Here is a 24331-nt window from a genome sequence, read left to right as displayed (position 1 = left end):
GAGGTTGAGACCCACAGGCTGAGAGTCACTGTTTAAGAAGAAGTATGCCTCTGGAGGCTCTGACTCCTGGACTTTAGGGCTGGGATCTTCATGGTCTCACAAAGAAAGGATATGGCTGTCATCAAGGCTATTAGGATCTTCAAATACTATTTCCTAAAGAGAAACAACCAAATATCATTTAGTGGGGCCTGGATTGACAGTCCAGAGTACTCGCTGTGCTTCCAGAGAACCTAGGGTTGATTGACACCTGTCACTCTTCACAGTGGTTCACAACTGTAACTCTCGTTACAGGGTATCCAATGCCCTCTTCTGGCCTGAAGAACACCAGGCATGCTCACGGTGCACAGACATACATGTAGGCAAAGTGCTCATACACATGAAAACAAAATGGTTGAATGAGTGTCAAAATATTTTATGCCAAGTCAGAGCCAATAGACTGTATATTTGGCAGGTGCTAAAGGACTCCCATGGGTCTTGGGCCCACTCAGAATGGCAGCTGTCTTCTACTTTTGCTAGGACAGAATAATGGGCTGCTGTGACACATTCACAGTGACTACCCCCCCTCCCCAACACCCACATAGAGCAGTGAATGGAGTCAGGTTGGCTATCTGTCATAGCTGAAGCCAAGCCTGCCTCAGGCATCTTGTCCATCTGCTGCCAGAATATCATGAGATCCTATTTCCACCCAGGATATAGGTAGAGATGGCAGCAAGGCATGGCCAGTCAGTGCCAGGGACGGGATTCCGGGTGTGTTTGTCTGTGTGTTTTTGCTTCAGACAATTCAGAAGTCTTCTGGAAAGGGTGACACTTGACAGACCAGGACACAGTTTCTCAAGATCCTGCATCTTAGTGGGGATCCTGCTGTGTGAGTGAAGAAATGGATCCGCTTACCCATTTGTGCACAGACAGCCCAGGATCTAGGTCTAGGCTTGATAAAGACTCAGAACCATCAGGGCTTTTCTGTCTCCAGGCCATGGCCTTCACTCATGATGTCCTTGGTATACTGTAGCACCCCATTATTGTGGGGTGCAGCCTAGTACCACCATGTCTGGCCGAAGCAAAGTATCTTCCACATGCAGGTCTCTCTCCAGGGCACTTTCGCCTGTCATTGCCGTCAAGAGCAGATGGGTGTGATGCCTGGGAAACGTGGAGACAGACATTACCTGCTGCAAACGTTAAGGAATTCCTCCCTTAGAATTCCTTGTAGAATGTTGCACTCTGGGAGGGGCAGCTGTGTGCTCTGCCATTCAGTGCAGTCTACATGTGCTTTCAGAAAACCTTCCTTTGTTCCTGGTAGAGTTGGTGAGGTGGCATTGTTCTTCCTAGATCACAGAAGTGGACAGAAAGACTTCCTGTAGGTATAGAATAGACAACCATCAGCACGTATTTTCTGCAGCTTGCCTAGCTCAGGATGGCGGCTGGGCTGCACAGGGCAGTTTTCTTACTCCCCTTGTTTGGCTGAGCAGCTTAGCAGGAATCAGTGCTGTTCTTCAGATGTCTTGCCCTCTTGGGACCACTCAAGATGTTCTTGTCCTGGTGACGGCTGATTGAAAACCCTCTAAAATTACTACGGATTTGTATCTCTCACTTCTGTCTCACTGGGTTAGCCCCATAGGGCTCTTTTAGTATCAGAAGTTCTTATAAAAAAATAACTGAGTTTGTTGAGAGTGTTGGTTTCTGTGACTCCCACCCTTCTGTAGACACTATGGCGTTTAGCTTTAATTGTCATCTTGACATAACCAATGTGGTAGTTTGAATGAGAATGGTACCCATAGGCTCATATACTTGAATGCATAGTCTCCAGTTGGTGAACTGTTTAGAAGGATTAAGAGCTGTGGCCTTGCTGGAGTAGGTGAGGCTTTGTTGGAGAAGGTGTATCACTGGGAGTGGGGCTTTGAGGCTTTAAAAGCTCACCTCACACCCTACCTGTTCCTTCCTCAGCTGCTGCCTGAGGAACAAGATATAAAGCTCTAGGTTACTCATCTAACACTATGACTGCCTGCATGCTCCCATTGTGAAGATAGTGGACTAAACCTCTAAAACTATAAGTAAGTCTCCAATTAAATGCTTCCCTTTATAAAAGTTGACTTGGTTATGGTGTCTCTTCACAGCAATAGAACAGAGACTAACATATCTAGCATCGCTTGAAAAGAGAGAGTTGTGGGTTAGCCCATGGACATGTCTATGGAGTATTATTTTGTCAATGATGAGGGAAGACTCAGTCCATTACGGGCAGCAACATTCCCTAGGCAGGAGTTCCTGAATAAAACTAGATAAACCAAACTGAGCACAAGCAAGCAAATGGGAAGGCATTCATTTCTCTGCATTTGATTGTGGATGTAATATGACTAACTGTGTGAAATCTCTGCCTAGACTTCCCCTCAATGGTAGATTGTAACCTGGAATTGTAAGATGAAAAAAAAAGTTCTCCTCTAAGTTGCTTTTTTAAAATTACACTTTATTCACTTTGTATCCCCCCATAAGCCCCTCTCTCCTACCCTCCCAACCCCACCCTCCCTCCCCAAGTCCACTGATAGGGGAGGTCTTCCTCTCCTTCCTTCTGATCTTAGTCTATCAGATCTCATCAGGAGTGGCTGCATTGTCATCTTCTGTGGCCTGGTAAGGCTGCTCCCCCCTCAGTGGGAGGTGATCAAAGAGCAGGCCAATCAGATTATGTCAGAGGCAGTCCCTCTTCTCATTACTATGTAACCCACTTGGACACTAAACTGCCATGGGCTACATCTGTGCAGGGGTTTTAGGTTATCGCCATGCATGGTACTTGGTCGGAGTATGAGTCTCTGGGAAGACCCCTGTGTTCAAATTTTCTGGTCCTGTTGCTCTCCTTGTGGAGTTCCTGTCCTCTCCAGCTCTTACTATTTCCCACTTCTTACATAAAATTCCATCCACTCTGCCCAACAGTTGGCCATAAGTCTCAGCGTCTGCTTTGATAGTAACATCAACGGCACAGGCTCTAAGAGCAACAATCAATAAATGGGACCTCATGAAACTGGAAAGCTTCTGTAAAGCAAAGGACACTGCCATCAAAACAAAATGACTGCCTACAGATTAGGAAAGAATCTTCACTAACCCTTTATCTGACAGAGAGCTAACATCCAATATATATAAAGAACTAAAGAAGCTGAAAAGCAGAAAACCAAGTAATCCAATTAAAAATGGGGAAGAGCTAAACAGAGAATTCTCTGTAGAGGAATATCGAATGGCAGAGAAACACTTAAAGAAATGTTCAACGTCATAAGCCATTAGGGAAATACAAATCAAAACAATCCTGAGATTTCACCTTACACCCATCAGAATGGCCAAGATCAAAAACTCAAAGTGACACATGCTGGAGAGGCTGTGGAGAAAGGGGAACCCTTCTCCACTGCTGGTGGGAATGTAAACTTGTACAACCACTCTGGAAATCAATTTGGTGCTTTCTCAGACAACTAGGAATAGCGCTTCCTCAAGATCCAGCCATACCACTCCTAGGCATATATCCAAAAGAGGCTCAAGTACACAAAAAGGACATTTGCTCAACCATGTTTGTAGCAGCTTTATTTGTAATAGCCAGAATCTGGAAACAGCCCGGATACCCCTCAACTGAAGAATGGATGCAGAAATTGTGGTACATCTACACAATGGAGTATTACTCAGCAATGAAAAAATAAGGAAATCATGAAATTTGCAGGTAAATGGTGGGACCTGGAAAGGATCATGCTGAGTGAGCTGTCCCAGAAGCAGAAAGACACACACGGTATATACTCACTCATGTAGACATGTAATATAGGATAAACCTACTAAAATCTGTACATCTAAAGAAACTAATCAAGAGAGAGGACCCTGACTAAAATGCTCAATCCTCATCCTGAAAGGCAAAAAGGAAGGACATCAGAAGAAGAAGAAAACAGGAAAGAAGCTAGGAACCTGCCACAGAGGGCCTCTAAGTTGCTTTTTATTAGGTTATCTTATCACAGCAACAGAAAATCAAACTAGAACACTAACTCTATTAGGCACTAAAGAATTATAATATTAATTAATTAACCAACTTTGGAATACTAACAAGACCATGTCCATTCTGTGGTTTGTGGGCTCCACACAGTTCCAAGAGGCTGAGGATAGCTATGGATGTGACCCAACACAAAACTGTAACCTTATTTAAACTACCGAGGTCTTGTGAATTTTACTTTGTCATTCTCCGGTGTGAATTTTGGATATCAGCGTCTAGTGTGACAACATCATTGTGTGATGTTACAAGGTTGACCATGTCTGCCCGTTAATTTGAATAACACAAGTTAGCTGGCACCTGGTGACAGAGGCTTGTGATGCCAGAGCTTGGGAGGCCGATGCAGGAAGACGGCTGTCTTTATCTACACAGTGAGACCCTACTTCAAGTTAATAAATAAGCAACACATCTTTAAAAACACTTATTTTATGCGTATATTTGTGTGCCTGGGTGTATGTATTGCCCATAGATGTCGTAAGAGGACGTAGGATCCTCTGGGACTGGAGTTACAGGCAATTGTGAGCTGCCTTGTGGGTGCTGGGAATGGAACCTGGGTTCTCTGGAAGAGCAGCTAGTGCTCTTAACCACTGAGCCATCACTCAGACCCCATGAACAATATACCTTAATGAAAAACAGACCCACTGTTCTAAATAAAAACAATAAGAAAAGCAAGAGATGTTGATAGTATCATTGCATTTTTTCATGTTTCGGAAACCTCTTATTCCTGGTAAACTAGAAGGCAGTCGATTCTGTTTCTGTTTCTGCTAAGTCCATTGCTTTGCTGAGATCTTTGGACATGAGCCAGCATCCCGCAGATACATAATTACCAGAGGAAAGAGCATTTATTTCAACTGAGTGTGGACACTGTTCTCTGTGATTACATCAAAAACCAAGTGGTGCTGCCATTTCTTGAACCTTAGCTGCAGTGTGGAGCTTGGAGCTTCACTGCCAATCTTTTTAAAATTTATTTATTTATTTGCCAAACTTCTAATATATAAATGTGTTTTTAGTTTTATTCCCAGCATTTAATTTTTTTTTATTTATTACAATTTATTCACTTTGTATCTCTGCTGTAGCCCCCTCCATCATCCCCTGCAATCCTGCCTTCCCTCCCTCTTCTCTTCCCATGCCCCTGCCCCAGTCCACTGATAGGGGAGGTCCTCCTCCCCTTTCATATAATCCTAGCTTATAAGGTCTCATCAGGACTGGCTGTATTGTCTTCCTCTGTCAGCTTGGTAAGGCTGACCCCCTCTCAAGGGGAGGTGATCAAAGAACCAGCCACTGAGTTCATGTCAGAGACAGCCCCTGTTCCCCTTTCTAGGGAGTCCATTTGGAGACTGAGCTGCCACAGGCTACATCTGTGAAGAGGTTCTAGGTTATCTCCATGCATGGTCTTTGGTTGGCATATCAGTCTCAGAAAAGATCCCTTGGCCCAGATTTTTAGTTTTGTTGTTCTGCTTGTGGAGCTACAGACCCTTCCAGGTCTTTCCATCTCCCCCTTCTTTCATAAGATTCCCTGCACTCTGCTTAAAGTTTGGCTATGAGTCTCAGCATCTGCTTTGATACCCTGCAGGGTAGTCTTTCCGAGGGAGGCCCTCTGTGGTAGGCTCCTGTCTTGTTCCTTGTTTTCACCTTCTTCAGATATATATCCTGTTTGCCTTTCTGAATGAGGATTGAGCATCTTACCTAGGGCCCTCCTTCTTCATTAGCTACTTTAGGTGTACAGATTTTAGTATGATTATCCTATATCATATGTCTAATATCTTCTTATAAGTGAGTATATACCATATATGTCTTTCTGCTTCTGGGATACCTCACTCAGGATGATCTTTTCTAGTTCACACCATTTGCCTGCAAATTTCATGATTTCCTTGTTTTTAATTGCTGAGTAGTATTCCATTTTATACATGTACTACAATTTCTGTATCCATTCCACCATTGAGGGTCATCTGGGTTGTTTCCGGCTTCTGGCTATTACCAATAAAGGTGCTATGAGCATGGTTGAGTAAATGTCTTTGTTGTATATTTGAACATGTTTTGGATACATGCCCAGGAGTGGTTTAGCTGGATCTTGAGGTAGCACCATTCCTAATTTTCTGAGAAAGTGCCTGATTGATTTCCAAAGTGGTTGTACAAGTTTACATTCCCACCAGCAGTGGAGGAGGGTTTCCCTTTCTCCACATCCTCTCCAGCATGTGTTATCACTTGAGTTTTTGATCTTAGCCATTCTGAGGGTATGTAAGGTGAAATCTCAGGGTGGTTTTGGTTTGCATTTCCCTGATGACTAAGGATGGTGAGCATTTCTTTGTGTTTCTTTGCCATTTGGCATTCCTCAATTGAGAATGCTCTGTTTAGCCCTGCACCCCATTTTTTAATTGGATTAGTTGACCTGTTGCTGTGTAACTTCTTGAGTTCTTTATATATTCTGGATATTAGCCCTCTGTCAGATATTGGATTGGTGAAGATCCTTTCCCAGTCTGTACGCTGTCATTTTGTTCTGGTGACAGTGTCCTTTGCTTTACAGAAGCTTTTTTGTTTCATGAGGTCCCAGTTATTGACTGTTAATCTTTAGAACCTGTGCTGTCGGTGTTCTGTTCAGGAAGTTGTCTCTTGTGCCAAGGAGTTCAAGGCTCTTCCCTACTTTTTCTTCTAACAGGTTTAACTTCACTGCCAGTCTTGCTGTGCTCTGTGCCATTGTTTCTGTCACTCCTGTTCAGAAACCTGGATGCATTTCTCTCTCTCTCTTTGGTTTTAGTAATTTTTAAAATTAATTATTTTTTAAATTTTTTTATTTAACTTTTATTAATTACACTTTATTCATTTTGTATCCCCCCATAAGTCCCTTTCTCCTCCCCTCCCGGTCCCACCCTCCTCCCCCTTTCTGCATGCATGCCCCTCCCCAAGTCCACTGATAGAGGAGGTCCTCCTCTCCTTCTTTCTGATTTTAGTCTATCAGTTCTCATCAGAAGTGGCTGCATTGTCAGGGTTCTAGGTTATCTTCATGAATAGTCCTTGGTTGGAGTATGAGTCTCTGGGAAGTTCCCTGTGTTCAAATTTTCTTGTTCTGTTGCTCTCCTTGTGGAGTTCCTGTCCTCTCCAGCTCTTACTATTTCCCACTTCTTACATAAAATTCCATTCACTCTGCCGATCAGTTGGCCATCAGGCTCAGCATCTGCTTTGACAGTCTGCACGGCAGAGGCTTTCAGAGGCCCTCTGTAGCAGGTTCCTAGGTTGTTTCCTGTTTTCTTCTTCTGATGTCCATCCTCTTTGTCTTTCAGGGTGGGGACTGAACATTTTAATTAGGGTCCTCTCTTTTGTTTAGTTTGTTTAGATGTACAGATTTTAGTGGGTTTATCCTATGTTGTATGTTTATATGAGTGAATATATACCATGTGTGTCTTTTTGCTTCTGGGACAACTCACTCAGGATGATCCTTTCCAGGTCCCACCATTTACCTGCAAATTTCATGATTTCCTTACTTTTCATTGCTGAGTAATATTCCATTGTGTAGATGTACCACAATTTCTGCATCCATTCTTCAGTTGAGGGGTATCCGGGCTGTTTCCAGCTTCTGGCTATTACAAATAAAGCTGCTACAAACATGGTTGAGCAAATGTCCTTTTTGTGTACTTGAGCCTCTTTTGGATATATGCCTAGGAGTGGTATGGCTGGATCTTGAGGAAGCACTATTCCTAGTTGTCTGAGAAAGCACCAAATTGATTTCCAGAGTGGTTGTACAAGTTTACATTCCCACCAGCAGTGGAGAAGGTTTCCCCTTTCTCCACAGCCTCTCCAGCATGTGTTGTCACTTTGAGTTTTTGATCTTGGCCATTCTGATGGGTGTAAGGTGAAATCTTAGGGTTGTTTTGATTTGCATTTCCCTAATGGCTAATGAGGTTGAGCATTTTTTTAAGAGTTTCTCTGCCATTCGATATTCCTCTACAGAGAGTTCTCTGTTTAGCTCTGTTCCCCATTTTTTTAAGTGGGTTTCTTGGTTTTCTGCTTTTCAGCTTGTTTAGTTCTTTATATATATTGGATATGAGTCCTCTGTCAGATAGAGGGTTGGTGATGATTCTTTCCCAATCTGTAGGCAGTCGCTTTGTTTTGATGACGGTGTCCTTTGCTTTACAGAAGCTTTTCAATTTCATGAGGTCCCATTTATTGATTGTTGCTCTTAGAGCCTGTGCTGTTGGTGTTCAGTTCAGGAAGTTTTCTCCTGTACCAATGAGTTCTAGGGTATTCCCCACTTTTTTTTCTAGCCGATTTAATGTGTCTGGTTTTATGTTGAGGTCTTTGATCCACTTGGACTTCAGTTTTGTGCAGGGTGATAAGTATGGATCTATTTTCATTTTTCTACATGTAGACCTCCAGTTGGACCAGCACCATTTGTTAAAGATGCTATCTTTTTTCCATTGTATGGTTTTGGCATCTTTGTCAAAAATCAGGTGTCCGTAAGTGTGTGGGTTTATTTCTGGGTCTTCTGTTCGATTCCATTGATCCACCATTCTGTTTCTATGCCAGTACCATGCAGTTTTTATAACTGTTGCTCTATAGTACAGCTTGAGATCAGGGATGGAGATACCTCCAGAAGATCTTTTATTTTAGAGGATTGTTTTAGCAATTCTCGGTTTCTTGTTATTCCATACGAAGTTGAGAATTTTTCTTTCCAGGTCTGTAAAGAATTGTGTTGGCAATTTGATGGGAATTGCATTAAATCTGTAGATTGCTTTTGGTAAAATGGCCATTTTTACTATGTTAATCCTGCCAAGCCATGAGCATGGGAGATCTTTCCATCTTCTCATATCTTCCTCTAATTCTTTCTTCAGAGACTTGAAATTGTTTTCATACAAGTCTTTGACTTGCTTGGTTAGGGTTACACCAAGATACTTTATGTCATTTGTGGCTATTGTGAAGGGTGTGGTTTCTCTAATTTCTTTCTCAGCCCTTTTATCTTTTGTATACAGGAGTGCTACTGATTTTTTTGAGTTAATTTTGTATCCGGCCACTTTTCTGAAGGTGTTTATCAGTGGTAGGAGTTCCCTGGTAGAGTTTTTGGGGTCACTCATGTATACTATCATATCATCTGCAAATAGTGATAATTTGACTTCTTCCTTTCCAATCTGTATCCCCTTGATCTCCTTCAACTGTCTTATTGCTTTAGCAAGGACTTCCAGCACTTTGTTGAAGAGATATGGAGAGAGTGGGCAGCCTTGTCTTGTCCCTGATTTCAGTGGGATTGCTTTAAGTTAAATTAATTATTTTTTAATTAATTAACAGTTTATTTACTTTTATCCCAGCTGTATCCCCCTCCCTCCTTCCCTTCCAATCACACCTTCCCTCCTTTATCTCCTCCCATGCCCCTCTCTAAGTCCACTGATAGGGGAGGTCTTCCTTTCTTTCTTTCTGACCCTAGCTTATCAGGTCTCATCAGGACTGGCTATATTGTCTTCCTCTGTGGCCTGGTAAGGCTGCACCTTGCCCCCCTCAGGAGATGGTGATCAAAGAGCCAGCCACTGAGTTCATGTCAGAGACAGTCCCTCCTCCCATTACTAGGGGACCCACTTGGACACTTTGCTGCCATAGGCTGCATCTGAGCAGGGGTTCTAGCTTCTCTCCATGCATGGTCCTTGGTTGGATCAGTCTCAGAAAAGACCCCTTTCATTGTCAGCTGAAACATGATCTTGGGAAGAGACTCAGTAGATAAAGTGCTTGCTTTCCAAGTGTGAAGACTGGAGTTGAGATCCTCAAAACCCACATACAGCAGGATAAGCATGATAGCTGCATGTAATCCAGGGGCTCAGAGACAGGGGATTCCTGGGGCAAGCTGGCTAGCAGCCTAGCTGAATCAGCAAGGTTCTGGTTCAGCTTGAGCTCTTGCCTCAGAAAATGCAGTACAGAGCACCTGAGGAAGCTAGAGGAAGACCATTGCGAGCTCCAGCAGTCGGCCATGCTTCCCCCACTTGTTTTCTGTCCCAGCCACCCGCATCTTCATCAACACTGTCTGTGGTAATGGGCAAATGCATTCCTCAAGCTGGGCCTTCTGCCCGTATCTGGGAAGTGAGGAAGCTTATAAATAGCACACAGGTAGCACTTAGCACTCAGCTCTTTCCATGTGGCCTGTGAATTACTGAGAACAGCCCAGCCCTCTCTCGGTTATTGTGCTGTATAGAGTAAGAGCAGATTTCAGGCTGAGCCTGGCTTATAAATCTTATAAAGCAATAGCCTTATTGCTTTATAAGTTGCCTTATGAATTACTCCATTTTGAGTCTAAGCACCAAAAAGACTGACTGTATGTCTTATTTATACAAGTAAACAACCACCATCTGCTAGCACACCAGGAGACACAAACGGATCATTTGTTTCTGTCAGAAAATAATGGTTACTCTGAATATATAAGCCAGACTGGAAACAGCAGCCGCGAAAGCTCGCTTGTTGATCATACCTGATAGAAGCCACTCACTTGGGACCATGAAACAAGGGGAACCCCAACACTGAGATGTGACAGGCACCCATCAGTCATTCAACCACAAGACTTATTTAAGAAGGTTGCTGTAGTGAAGGACTTCAGCCTCCGTCCATGGGCTTGGCCCACTTCAAACTCATCCTTGCCTGGGCTGTCACCTGGCCCTGCCTTTAATCTCTCAATCTAAGCAGGTTGGTACCTGCACTTGTGAAACCTTCCCCTCATCTCCACAGACTTTGCTTCTATCTGTTCCAGCTCTGCCGCTCACCTCAGGATGGCCTCTCTGAACTCTTTCTCAGCCTCTTGGTAACTGTGTGTGCCTCTACTGCTGTGTGATGTGTATGGAGGATCTGGGAGTTAATATTAGTAACTAAGGCTGGAAGCAAAGAAACTCTGATTTCCAGTGGCCATGCAGTTTATTTATTTTTCCATTTGTGCTCATTTCCTTTCTCTTATATTAGTTTCTTGAGAACATCTGCTCTTGTGTTTCGTTTTCAGATGAGTCTGAAACTGTTACCCCAAGGCCATGCGTGTCTTTGGGGAGTCCCACTTCAGTTTCCCTCTCTGTCGTGGGATCTCCCGGGGTGTGGGTGACTCAGGCTGAGAATGACCACTTAGCTGGTCTTGTTCTTCAAGACGGCAGGCCTCATCTCAGTGAGGCGTGAGCCAGGGTGACTGCACAGTTGCTGCTACCTCAGACAGGATAGGTGCAGCCTCACTTCACCCCAAGGACTTCCCTGGGACATGGGCAGAGCTGCGTCTATTCAGGAAGTGCTGAGGGAAGCTGCTTGGGAGTTCTTCATCTTGAATGAACCTCCTCTCCGGCCCTGTCTGTCTCCAAGTCCCTTATCAACTGTTTTCTGTTCTGGTCCCAAATGTCAGCGAGACAAGCCTATTAGCTCAGGTTCTGTGAAGGCAAACCAGTTTTGGCTGTGGGGTGCTGGTCCATGGTGTGTTTGGAACTGGAGTTTATCCCTGAGTTTCATTAGCCACAGGTGTTCTGGGTGCCAAAGGCAAGACCAGGCCCTTTGGGTTTCTTGGGCCAGTGGAGTGCCATTGCTGTCATTGAAATGCATTGATTTCATATTGACAAGTTTTGAAGCAAGCCATCCAAGCTGAACCGAGGTATTTCTGGGCTTTTCTTTTTCTTTCCTCAGCCTTTCATAGGGGCATTTTTGTTTGTTTGTTTGTTTGTTTTTTAGATCCATTTTTTCTCTTTTCTTGGCTTTCTGAGGCTGGAGGTCAAAACCCCAATTCTTGTTAGAAGGCACGTCCTAGTTAGCTTTTGTCAACTTGATACATACCACCATTGTTTGGGAAGAAGAAACCTCAACGGAGGAATTGCCTCTTTCAGCTTGGCCTGTGGGCATGTCTGTGAGGGTACCCAGGAAGCCCTGAGCACATAGTGGGAAACAATAGAACGATCTGCTTCATGGTGCACAGAGGAGAGGAATCCAAGGCCCAGGTGGGTATTTCCACAGAATCTGGGGCCTATGCCCACCTCTCAGCCTTCACTAGCTGTCTAGCAAAAAGCTGGATACACAAGAGCCCTCTTTATTTCTTTCAAATTCTGTCCATTAATGGTGCCAAGTGCTTTCTGGAAGCTGAATTCAGAAGCACTGGCTTATAGCAATTACCTCACAGGGTTTGCTGGGATGCATTGTATCATAAAAGCCAGGGCCATTTGTCCCTGACAAGGCTGTAGCTATAATAATCTTTGTGCCTATATTTAGCAGAAAGTTAAGCCAGTTTTCCTGGGTACTTAATAGTTTTCTACTTTGTGTTTTTCAGGTTAAACTTGGCTTTTGTCATGTCAGATCTGGACCACAAATATCAAAGTTATCACTTTTGACTCCATGTACTCTGTGAGTTTTAAAAGCATTGCTTGATCAGGACAAGGCAGTGGACACACTGTGCCTAGATTTTCATAATTTCTTTGAAAAAAACAAATGCCTGATTTTGCTTTACGGGAAAAAAACAGATAAAAGTGGCTCACAGAATAGCAATGCAATTATTTGGATAATGCCACCCCAAGAGGGGCCATTGAACATGGTAATGGATTGAAGTATGGTCCTTAATTCAGATGTTGAAGTGTTAACTCCTGGCACAAGAGTCCCTCTCCACCCTTCACATTCTGTGGGCATCAGTCTGATAAGATTATATGGAAAATTCCAGAAATAAATAATTCACAAGTTTTAAATTGCATAGCCTTTTAGCATGATGAAATCTTCCCTGCCTCTGCCCTGTCCTACTGGGGACATGAGTCATCTGTTTACCCACTGTGTCCACAGCGTATGTGCTACCCAGACACTCGCTGCTTCTCCCCCTCACAGTTGCCACATCTATCATAGAAGCATCATAGTACTTGTTAGTACTTAAAAGGAAGTTCGTAGTGTGTGTGTGTGTGTGTGTGTGTGTGTGTGTGTGTGTGTGTGTGTGTGATTTGAGACAGCCTCTCTCTACATAGCCCTGGCTATTTTGGAACCCACTATGTGGATGGACTGGGCTGGCCTTGAGCTCAGAAGTACATCCACTTCTGCCTCCTGAGTGTTCAGATTAAAGACTCTTGCCACCATGTCTGGCCTCATAAAATATATTTTGATCATATTCTCCCTTACCCAACTCCTCCCGGATTCCACTCCCTACCCACCAAACTTCTTGTTCTTTCTCTCTCTTGGAAAAATTCAAAACTAAACAACATCAAAAGAACAACAACAACAAACCCATGGAGTTCGTTCTGTGTTGTTCAGCTACTCCTGAGCAAGAGGCCTGCCTCGGAGTGTGGTTTACATGCTCAGTGATATTCCATTGAAGAAAACTGATTTCCCACCTCTCAGAAGCTATCAGTTCCAACTGGCTTCTTGGCTAGGAGTGGGGCTTTGTGCCCATTTCCCCTTCTCCATGCTGGGATTTTTGCCTGACTTGAACTCATATAGATCTTGTACATGCTGACACAATCTCTCCAAGGTTATATATGCACCATCCGTGTAGTATTTGAAGAATGCTTCCCTAGAGTCCTTCACAACCTCTGGTTCTTACAGTCTTTCTGCCTTCTCTTTTTTCAGAGACTCTCAATCCTTGAGGTAAGGGGTGTGATTAAAAACATCTCATTTAAGTCTGAGAGCTCTGTAGTCACTCACATTCTGCACATTGTCCAGTTGTGAGTTTCTTTTGTAATTTTCATAATATTTTTATTGCTTATTGGGAGTTTCACATGAACCTCAATTACACTTACTTCCTAGTCCTCCCAGGTTTGTTGCCTCACCTTTGTGGCCTCCCTCTCCCCAAAAAAAGAAAAGAAAAAAGAAAGCGAAGATGAAGAAGACAAAGAAGAAGATGAGGAAGAGGATGAAGAGGAGAAGGATGAGGAGAAGGAGAAAGAGGAAGAAAAGGAGGAGGAAGAAAAGGAGGAGGAGGAGGAGGAAGAGGAAGAGGAAGAGGAAGAAGAAGAAGAAGAAGAAGAAGAAGAAGAAGAAGAAGAAGAAGAAGAAGAAGAAGAAGAAAAAGAAAAGTCCAATTTGTGTTGCCCATATACCCATATACTCACTGGGGCAGGGTCAAACTCTCAGTGGCCTTCCCTACCTGCACCCCTGCCAGAAGCCATCAACTGTGGAGAGCTACACTTCAGGATCCTTATGACAATTTTTAAGAGTTCTCTTTAATGGCTTTCTATTTAGGCTGTTATTTTGTGGTGGGGGATTAGGAGTTGTCACAGAAACTTTCTATGTGTCTCCTCAGCTGTGAGTCTGCAGTCATTGATACCACTGCAAAACTAGTTTCCTTGCCCTTTACAGTCAATGGGAGCATGGACTTCCACATGGTTTCTGGTGACAGCACAGACCTCCAACATCCACATTGTCTCTGGCATTGCACATGCCACAGACCTGAGCATGATTTCCAGTGCCAAGACAGATCATAGACATGAACATGGCCCTCTGTGGCAATGAGGGCTATGGACACCATCATAGAGTTCCAAAGGTAGCAACATGGCCTCAGGTGGGTGCACAAGCCACTCACATTAGCATGGCCCCTGGTGGCAGCATAACCCACAGACATCTACATGGCCCCAGATTTGTTGGCTTTGTTGGTTTCCTTGTGGAGCTCCTGTCCCCTGTGGATCCTTCTATCCCCCACCTCTTCCATAAGACTCCCTACACTTTGCCCAAAATTTGGCTGTGAGTCTCTGCATCTGCTTCAATCCTGCTGGGTGGAGTCTTTTAGAGGACATCTATGGTAGGGTCCTGTCCTGTTCCCTCTCTTCTGCAGCTTCTGGTGTCTATCCTATTTGCTTTCTGAATAAGAATTAAGCATCCTCCCTAGGGTCCTCCTTGTTTAGCTTAGCTGAAAGCTTTTGTGCAGCAAAGGACACCATTATTTGAGAAACGAGGCAACCTACAGAATGTGAAGGGTTTTTTATTTTTTATTTTTTACCAATTATGTATCTGACAGAGGGTTAGTGTGTAGGACATGCAAAGAACCTGAAGAAACTGAACATCAAGGAAACAAATGTTTCAAAAGATAAAACACAGATGGTTGAAAAACATTTTTTAATGTTTGATATTCTTTTTTTTTCCTTTTTTGTTTCTTATTTATTTATTTATTTATTTATTTATTTATTTATTTATTTATTTATTTATTACAATTTATTTACTCTATATCCCGATTGTAGCCTCCTTCCAGGGAGCATGGGCTGTCTCTGACATGAACTCGGTTGTCTGCTCTTTGATCACTTCCCCTTGGAGGGGCAGCCTTGCCAGGCCACAGAAGAAGAGACTCCAGGCAGTCCTCATGAGATTTGACAGGCTAGGGTCAGATAGCAGGGGAGGAGGACCTCCCCTATCAGTGGACTAGGGGAGGGAGATGTGGGAGAAGAGAGAGGAAAGGAGGGACCAGGAGGAGATGAAGGAGGGGGCTACATTTAGGATATAAATTGAATAAATTATAAAAAAAAGGAAGGAAGGAAGAGAGAAACGGAAAAAAAGAATATTGAAGCTTCCAGCTTCATGCAGTCCCATTTACTAATCACTGGTCTTAACTGCCTGTGCCAGTGGCTTCTGTTCAGAAGCTCCTTTCCTGGGTCAGTGAAATCAAGTGTATTCCAGACTTTCCATTTTATCAAATTCAGGGTATCAGGTCTTATATTGAAGTCCTTGCTCTGTCTGGAGTTTTGCACAGGGTAGTAAATATGGGTCTGTTTCTAGTCTACATCATTTGTTGGAGATGCTGTCTTTTCTCCAATATGCATTTTCTTCTTTAAAAGAAAATCAGGTGTCTGTATATGTGTGGAGCTATTTCTGGGTCTTCAATCCACTTCCGTTGACTGACATGGCTGCTGCTTTTTTTTTTTTTTTTTTTTTTTTTTTGTCAATACAGTTTACCGTATGACTTGTATACTACCATACACTATAGTTTGCACAATTTACTATAGTTCACTATCCTATAGTTTACGGTAGTATACCATATACTACTGTAGTATGACTTGAAATCTGGGATGCAGTTCTTACAGCAGTTCTTTTATTATTAAGGTTTGTTTTACATGTCCTTCGTTTTTGTTTTTCCATATAAAGTTTAAGATTTTTTCTTTTTTTTAATTGAAAATTTTTTTTTTCATACAATGTCTTCTGATCATAACACCCCATCTCCTCTCACATCCATTTCTATAAAAAGTTATGCTGGAATTTTGATGGGGAATGTGTGTTCACGAAACATAAGAGCAGTGGTTCTGGCAATTCAGCTATGCTAAAGCAAACACGAAAGTACTTCAAGTGAAAGGGTCAAAATACAAGAAGATTCTGAGAAGGCAGACTGCCGTCACATACCCTCATCACAATGTATTGTTTCATAAACAGTGGCTCCACGGACATGCATGAACAGTGGCTTTATAGACTCTTTTCTTTCAGTCCCGTGTTTACCTCTTTCATCTGTATACCCAGAAGTGTGGTTGCTAGATTATGTAGAAATTGCAATTTGAAAATATTTTTTGAGAAGTTGAACAATGGTCTTTTATAGTGGTCTTAATCACACAGAGCTCCGGGTTGTTAGAAGAATTCAGTGAGATAAGCCTTCACTAATTAGAAACAATATGGCTGGCCTACAGGCAAGGGTCTGTAATCCTAGCTACTGAGAAAGCTAAGGCAGGAGAACCACAAGTTCAATGCCAGCCTGGGCAACTTAGTGAGACACTCTCAAAATAAAGAAAAAAAATTAAAGGCTAGGAGTAAATCTCAGGGATACAATGCCTGCCTAGCACATGTCAGGCGCCAGGTTCAATCCCAGCCCTGAAAAGAAAAAGAAATGAAATAAACATAGCCATCGTGTAAGAGGTTTAGCTGTCACCCTGGTTTCTGAAGGACGTCTCCTGGGCTCATTTCCGTGGCTATGTGGCAGGCATTTGTATCAAAGACAATCCAGGTCTGGCAAAATGGGAAGAAGCTAGTTATTTTGGATCTATGAAAAAAAAAATAAAAGGACTTTGCTTAAAATAGCTATAGCAGATGTGTGGTTTCAAGATTTTCAAAAATAAGATGTTGCATAAGAATTGCACTGGGGTTAATTACCTAACACTGGACCTACACAAGGGACACCAGATGTCCCATGCCCCATCCACCCTGATGTCCAAGAGTCACTTTGTCTTGATACGCTAGCCCATGGTCAGCTGAGCTGTGATCATCATCCTGATACCCCAAATCATCACGAGCATTCTGACACCTGACAAAGCAATAGTTGCCAGGCGAGCCAGGAAACTGGTGTTTTCCCATATAGAGCTTATGCAGGAAAATAGCCTTTGGGTATCTATTAGGTTCTGAATAGTATTGTTTCATAAAATGCTACTGAAGTATGTTGGTGATGCCATATTGCTGCTATATTGCATGACATTTCCAGTCCAGATGGATCATATTAGACCGAGTTATTCAGCTGTACTCGTTACACGATGTTCACTGGGTGGTCCTAATTCGAGTAGCATTGTATTAGGATGTGAGCTTTTGTTACTCTAGTTATTTGCCTATTTCCTGTTCTAGCAACCTGAGCTCAACTTTGCCCAATTTTTACAAACAGTTATGAATGTCTTACAAGAATATCAAAGTTGAAAGTCACCTATTATTTTGTTTCAGTGGGGTTGTTCTTAGAGTGAAGTTAAAGCAAATAGTTTTTGTCTATCTTATGGAACACTGGCACTCAAAAGAAGGCTAGAACCCTCATCTGCCAGAGCCCATGGTTCTGTTGGTTTTCCTTCTTATTTATTTCCTTCCTATTCAGTGATCTTTCAAGTGTCAGGGAGGAAGGATCAGGGTCTATACATTGCGAAGAAAAATAAGGAAAGCAAAGGGGAAGTGAAGGAGGAGGAAAGAGAAAAAGGAACAACATGATTGGACACTTAGGACACCATCAGGCACACAGAACACCATCGGACATGCAGGACACCACTGGACACTCAGAATACCGTTGGGCACACAGAACACCATCAGACAAGCAGAACACCACTGGACACTTAGGACACCATCAGACACACAGAACACCATTGGACATGCAGGACACCATTAGACACACAGACTGAGTCAGCACGTTTCTGTGAAGCTGCAGACCTTGTGAAGATGAGTTTATAAGGAGCACAGGTAACTGACTAACTGAACTCCTGGCATTTTCATTCTTTTCTCACATGGCACTTTGGCTGTGAGTCAACATTGATCTAACTTACTCTTCTTGTCCAAACTATTTAGAAGTTAATTGCCCTTTGGATAATAAGGTCTTTGGGGGAGGAGTCTTCCATTTCTCCAGAGATATCCTAGAAACACAAATTAGCAGTGTGTACATCTACAGCAGTAGGTGGAAATCTGTATTTCTTCTGAAGTCTCCTCTCTCTGTTTCTCTTTCTCTCTTTCAATCTCTCTCATGTGAGTGTGTGTGTGTGTGTGTGTGTGTGTGTGTGTGTGTGTGTGCCCGCGCGCGCGCTGGCGGCAGAGTGACAGGGACAAAGCTGTAGCTCCATGTACTATAGCATAGCAGCCAACGGTGTGACCAGTTTCTATGGAGCTCACACAGTAATTCTCTGGCCTTTATCACTTACAAACAAGTCTTGTGAAAGCGGTTACCTTTGAGGGCTGGAGAGATGCCCCAAGAACACTCCCTGCTGTCCCAGAGAGCTCAAATTCAGTTCCCAGAACCCATACTGGGTGGCTCACAATTTCCTCTAAGTCCAACCCATCTTCAATGTGCAGATCCAGTGCCTTTTTTTGGCCCCCAAAGGATCTGCATACTTGTAGCATACATTCACACACACACACACGGACACAGAACACACACGTGGACATGCACACATGTATAAACACACATACATATTTGGGGACACACATACATGTGCATGCACACACACAGACATGTACAAACATGCACACAAATACACACTTGGGGACACATGTTTACACATACGCATAGATATGCATAAACATACACACACATACTTGGGGACACACACAATACACACACATGTGAACACAAGGAAAATAAGGTAAAACAAAATAGATGTCTTTACTGTCTATTGACCTTCCTGTGGATTTCTCAAGCTTTGCAGACTTTGGCGTCCTGGTTGTTTCCACAGCACTGCCACGCACTGCCATTGCCTTGCTCTCCGTGATTTCCATGAAGAGTTCCTCACCAGCAGAGCAGAAGGCCTTTCTCGGAATCCATCTTGCCTTGGCAGGTCCTAAGTACTAAGTGAGGTGCTTATTGGACATTATTGACATGAGGACAAGTTATTCTCAGACATTCAGGTGTGTTCTAGCAAGATGGAAAATGCCTTTTCTTGTACTGGTTAGGAACTGTGTCTGGGTGAGTGACAGATACTCAACCATTCAGGCATGTGGGTAGCCAGGGGCAGTAAGGGCTGCAGCAGCATGGCTGGAGTCATCTGTCCCTCATGTGCTTCCTTGTTAATATGTCATGGTCACAAATTGTTCTCCCAAAGAAGAGGAGGAAACGGGGAACAAGGGGGAAAGAACAGAGAAGGTACCTGGATTAGGAAAGTCTGCTAACTCTTGCTCCTTTCTCTTTGGATGTCACACTGACCATGTCAGCTGCAAGGTAAACTGGGAAACACAGGTTAAAAATTTGCAAATGGGACTGGAGAAAAGGACCAGTGGTTAAGAGTACTTGCTTCTTTTGCAGAGGAACTGAGGTCAGTTCCCAGCATGCATACTGGGCAGCTCCCAGCCTCCTGTAGCTCCAGTTCTGGGGAGCCTCCACTCTGGCCTCTGAGGACACTTGTACTCTTGTGTATATATCCACCCGCTGACACGCCGACACGAGCACACAAAACTGAAAATAAGATAGCTCTTAAAAGTGTAGATGCTACTCCAAAGGCATTTTTTAAATGCTCTTAGTAATGAAAACGGGAGGATGAATGTGTCTGTTCCCTCTACATAGTGGGAAAGCATGACAGTGACCTTGCTTGTTATGGTAACACGGATTGTTATGGGAGTCAGAAACTGTCTAGGTGAGCCTCAGAGGCCTTTGCTCATGATCACATAGGAGTGGAAGATGTGGAAAATGTCAGTGGCCTCAGATCTTTAGGCGAATGTGACCATGGGAAGGTACAGGCCTCAGTAGCCATAATTTGATGTTGTACATCAGATACTGTTATTTGGGACACAAAGTAACCCTGAGGGCTCTTGTCAGCAACTTCTCCATGATGATATATCCTCTGGGGCCTGGGGCTTCTCAATTAGTGACCCTGAAGAGCAGAGTTTTCTAGTAGAGTCTGGCACCTGTACCTCTCCAGAAGCCTAAGTGAGCAGAATCTTCCTGGATGTACTTGCCATCCCAGTCAACATGGTGATCTGTGCAGACAGGGGTATGACCCTCCCTGAAATGGAGGAGCCCAGGGCTGGAAAAGGCCACCAAGTGAAAGAGCCCTAAGATGGACGAGTCCCCAACATGGAAGAATCCACACGTATGGACCCTCTGCTAATGAGGATCCTGAACAGGAATTCCTAGAGGAAGGCTCCCAGGGGTTCCTCCGGGAGATCATGAGCACAGAAGTCAACTGTGTGCTGTTGTCTCTGTGGCCTGCTCCTGCAGGGGGAGGAGAGTGAGGTTCAGACAACAGTGGGGCCAGGGAAGAGACTGAGCCACAGCAAGACCATGGGGGTGGGACACAACTGCTGAAGACAAGGCCTGACAGAACCTCAGCCTGTGGATGTAAGACTCCTCTCCCCTTGCCTGGCACTTGCACACACCCGCTTGTTTCTCATCTTCTGGAGGGGACGAGAGACTTGAAGCTGATTTTGGAATCAAGCGTAAAGAGACATGCTCACATTTCTTAATTCACAGAACATGGCCATCATCACCCTTGCAAAGCCCCCCCTCTCCTGTCTGTCTGTCTAGTTACCAGCCTCCTCCCCCTCATCTCTTTGTCCTATCTCATCTGTTCTCTCTGTCTCTTGACATCCCTTACCTAGTTTTCTTACCTTCCTCACTCCACATGACTTTATGATTGGTGGTGGTGAAAATTTGCTGAGAACTTAAAGGATTCTTGTTTAATCTAGGAACTTTTTTGCTGGCTTTACACCATTAGAATAAGCCCTACTGATTCCCTAGGCAAGGAACAAGGCATGTTGTGCTCTGAGGGATGCTGAAGAGAGCTAGTGTCAGCCTTGGAGTACTGTTGCCAGGGTGACCCAGCTTTGATCTTGCTGAGCTTCTGTAGATGACAGGAAGCTCACAGGTCTTTCTTCCATGGACAAGGGTGGCTGGGGCCACCACCAAGGGAACTTGGGTCCCTCTGTGATTTGCCCCTATTTCTGCCCCACCTCCAGCACTCTCCTCTCTGATTATTTATAGTGTTTAGTATAGCCTGTGTAGTCTTGAGCAGACAAAGGGAGGAGAGCAGGTCTTTGCCTGATGAAAAGATCAAACCTGACTCACAAGTCAGGCCCCTATCAGAACCTCTGAGATGTCTCAACCCAGCCTGGCACAGGGCTCATTTGCAGAGTGTGTTAAGTCCACAGATGAACACATTTTGGTTCCAGGCACTTCCTGGGATGCCTGTGGTTCAGCTGTGAGCTGGTTGTTGACCTTTAGGACACATGTGAACTCAGGGACAGACAGGATGCCTCATCCCTAGGATGGCTTGTTAAAAAGGAGACCACCCCCATGGTGTGTGTGTGTGTGTGTGTGTGTGTGTGTGTGTGTGTGTGTGTGTGTGTGTGTGTCTGAAAATAAACCCAGGCCAGATCTATTAGAAAACCTGTTTTACCCTTCATAACCTGCTCTCTGGCTCACTGTTCATCTGCTCTTCAGGTTTTGAACCTTCCCTAGACCAGAGGCAGGTTACTCCTGGGCCTGTGTCTTTGTGTCCAAAGAAACATTATGGTTAATGTGCTCACACACCTAGGAGCTTTTGTCTCCAAGGATCCTAGAGGTCGCATACATGTCTCATTTATGTGAGGACACCTGGTACACTTGAGAGGGACTGAGCCAAGGATGACCTGGTAGAATGGCCTGGGCAGGTGCAGGGCTCCTGGAGCCTTGCTCCCTCCCTAGAGGCCCTCTGCAGACCAGGCCTGAAGGGAGGCTGCAGGTTCAGGCTCAATCCTGGGAGGGTTTGGGAGATCCAAGTCTCACTCTGTTCTGCACATGTGGCCTCAGCTACTTGGTGCCACTTAGGGAGTTGACTGTGGGGCACATGATAGCTCAGGGGTAGAGTATTTACCTAGCATGCACGAAGCCTTGGGTTCAAACCACAGCATACATGAATCAAAAACAGTACTTGTGAGGTAGAGGCAGAAGGATCATCCTTGACTACGTAAGAAGTTCAAGGGGAAACCTTGTCTCAAAAACTCAGATCTGTAAGCCTTTGTTCCATGACTCCCTGTTCTAGACTACAGTTTCTGGAATGGAGTGTCAGCCTCCATTGCTTGGTCATCTTTGGATGGAGTCAAATTGTAAATGAGAACCCTTGGTAGAGCTGACGTCATGCATTTATTTTTCAGTGTTTCTGTTGTCCACCACTGTCTTGCCTGCTTGTGCATGTGGTGAGTTTGTGAGTAAGGAGTGACCCTGTGACCCCTCATTCCACCTCATTTCCCACTACCATGTCATCATTGGATCAGGATCTTTGGTGGCTGTACTCACCAGGAACCCTTGTGTAAAGGAGACAAAACCTCCGGGACTGTTGGAGACAAGAACCTCTGGCTATGCTGTTTGTAGGAAGGCTGCTTGGAGGAAACCTGGATTCCAGTACGATGAGGAAGATGGCTGGAGAGCTAGTGCAGGTTACGAAGCAATGAGAATGGATTTTCTTTTGGCTCTTGCCTGGCTTTATTTTGCAGCACAGCCATCACTTCCCCAAGGGCTTTGTCCATAGGGATGGCAACAGGAGAAAACCAGGAAGATGGGATGTGTGCTTTGCCCCTTATCCATGTCCATATTTCTTCCAGCTGGATTCCTAAGGAGGACTTTTCATGTTGTTGGAGGAAGAGACTTGCATCAGACCCCATTCTGTTGCTGATACAAGATAGATACAGTGAACTGACCAGGTGATCTGTGGCACTCAGGAAGGAGGGGTGGTCTTGCAATGTGGGGCTTCTGTTTTCTTTGAGCTCAGAATGTGCCACAGCCGTCTTGGTTTTTTTCTTGAGTGATGGGGACATGTGAGTGAGAGGGCATGTGTGGTGAGGGGTCTTGGAAGAGAGTGAGTGGGATTTGGCTTTGTTTTAGGAGGCAATCTTATCTTAAAAACCTGTATGTCCTCAATCATTTTGTTTCTCAACTAGAGGGGTAACACACACACTTACAGGTGACTTATTGAGAACACGAGGTTCTGGAGCTGTGCCCATGCAAGGACAAGCAGTTTTTGTCTTTTCTCTGTCCTCCCTACCTTCCCTGAGTGTCTTTTGAGTGTTCATGTGGACAGATGTGAAGGTGAACTACAGAAAAATGAGCTGTGCATTACCACCACCATCTTAGTTCCTGCTGATTGCTTCCTCAAATATTTTTTTGGATGGTAAAGAAGAGGGCTTCACAGTGATCTTGTCCTGACTGTTGGCATCCTCTCGGGACCTTGACACAAAGCCCGAGCCTTCAAGGATTGCTGATAACCTCTCTTGAGGTGCCTCCCTCTCCCCAACCTGGCTCTTTGTCCCTCTCCCCTGGTCTCTTCTATCACAGAGGGTTCCATTTCTTTGCAGTCCGTACAAAATTCTGTTTCTGTTTGGTTCCTCTGCAGGGCTCTGTCGTCAGAAGGCAGGACTGGAGCTGACCAGCCAATCAAAGTTGCACCCTTGGGAGATGGAATCACCCCTGTGGGTCTCTGGATCCCCAAGGATGAGCATGCAGCATATGGAAGAAAAACCATCTTATTTGAGAAGTTCAGCTGAGACCTGGCATGCTTATGGAGGCCAAGTAGAGGCATCACCCTTTGGAGTGGAGTAGGGGAAGCCTGTCAGCCTGATGTTTGCACCAAATAAAGGCCCACAGCACACAGAATAGAGTGTTCTGTCTCCATAGAGGGTCACGGTATACATGGAGAGATAGTACCCATGTCTAGGAGGGCCACAGTACTCTTAGGAGGGCCACAGTCCTTACAGGAGAGATGCTATTCCAACAGAAAGAATACTGTCTGCCAGAGTACTGTGGGTCCAGATCCATCCGGCCACAGTCTGTTTCTTCTAGCGTGGTCGTTGCTGCCACCTACCACCCCAGCTCCACTGCTGTGGCTTATGGTGCCTGCAGCCTGGTGCTTCCCGCAGAGATAAAAGACTGACACCCTCACAAGGAGATGGCTGGCCTTTCCTGCCCAACCTTGCCTCACTCCCCCGACCTCTTCATTGCCCCTCAGGGTCTGTGACCTGCTCTCTGCAATCCACAGA

The 24331-nt window shown here is 44.4% G+C and overlaps 1 long non-coding RNA gene across 1 annotated transcript in view; it reads left to right on the top strand.

Annotated features, from left to right (window-relative positions):
• Nucleotides 1-23941, top strand: part of LOC129680914 (uncharacterized) — a 144042-nt gene extending 120101 nt beyond the window's left edge. Inside the window, exon 5 of the long non-coding RNA XR_008720756.1 lies at nt 23689-23941. This is a non-coding gene — a long non-coding RNA (uncharacterized LOC129680914). The remainder of the gene's footprint in view (nt 1-23688) is intronic.
• The last annotated feature ends 390 nt before the right edge of the window (nt 23942-24331 follow it).

This window comes from Psammomys obesus, unplaced genomic scaffold (assembly GCF_907164565.1).
Source record: "Psammomys obesus unplaced genomic scaffold, mPsaObe1.curated_primary_1811, whole genome shotgun sequence".
Taxonomy (NCBI): Eukaryota; Metazoa; Chordata; class Mammalia; order Rodentia; family Muridae; genus Psammomys; species Psammomys obesus.
Note: the sequence above shows the minus strand (reverse complement) of the source record. Positions and strands in the feature narration are given on the sequence as shown.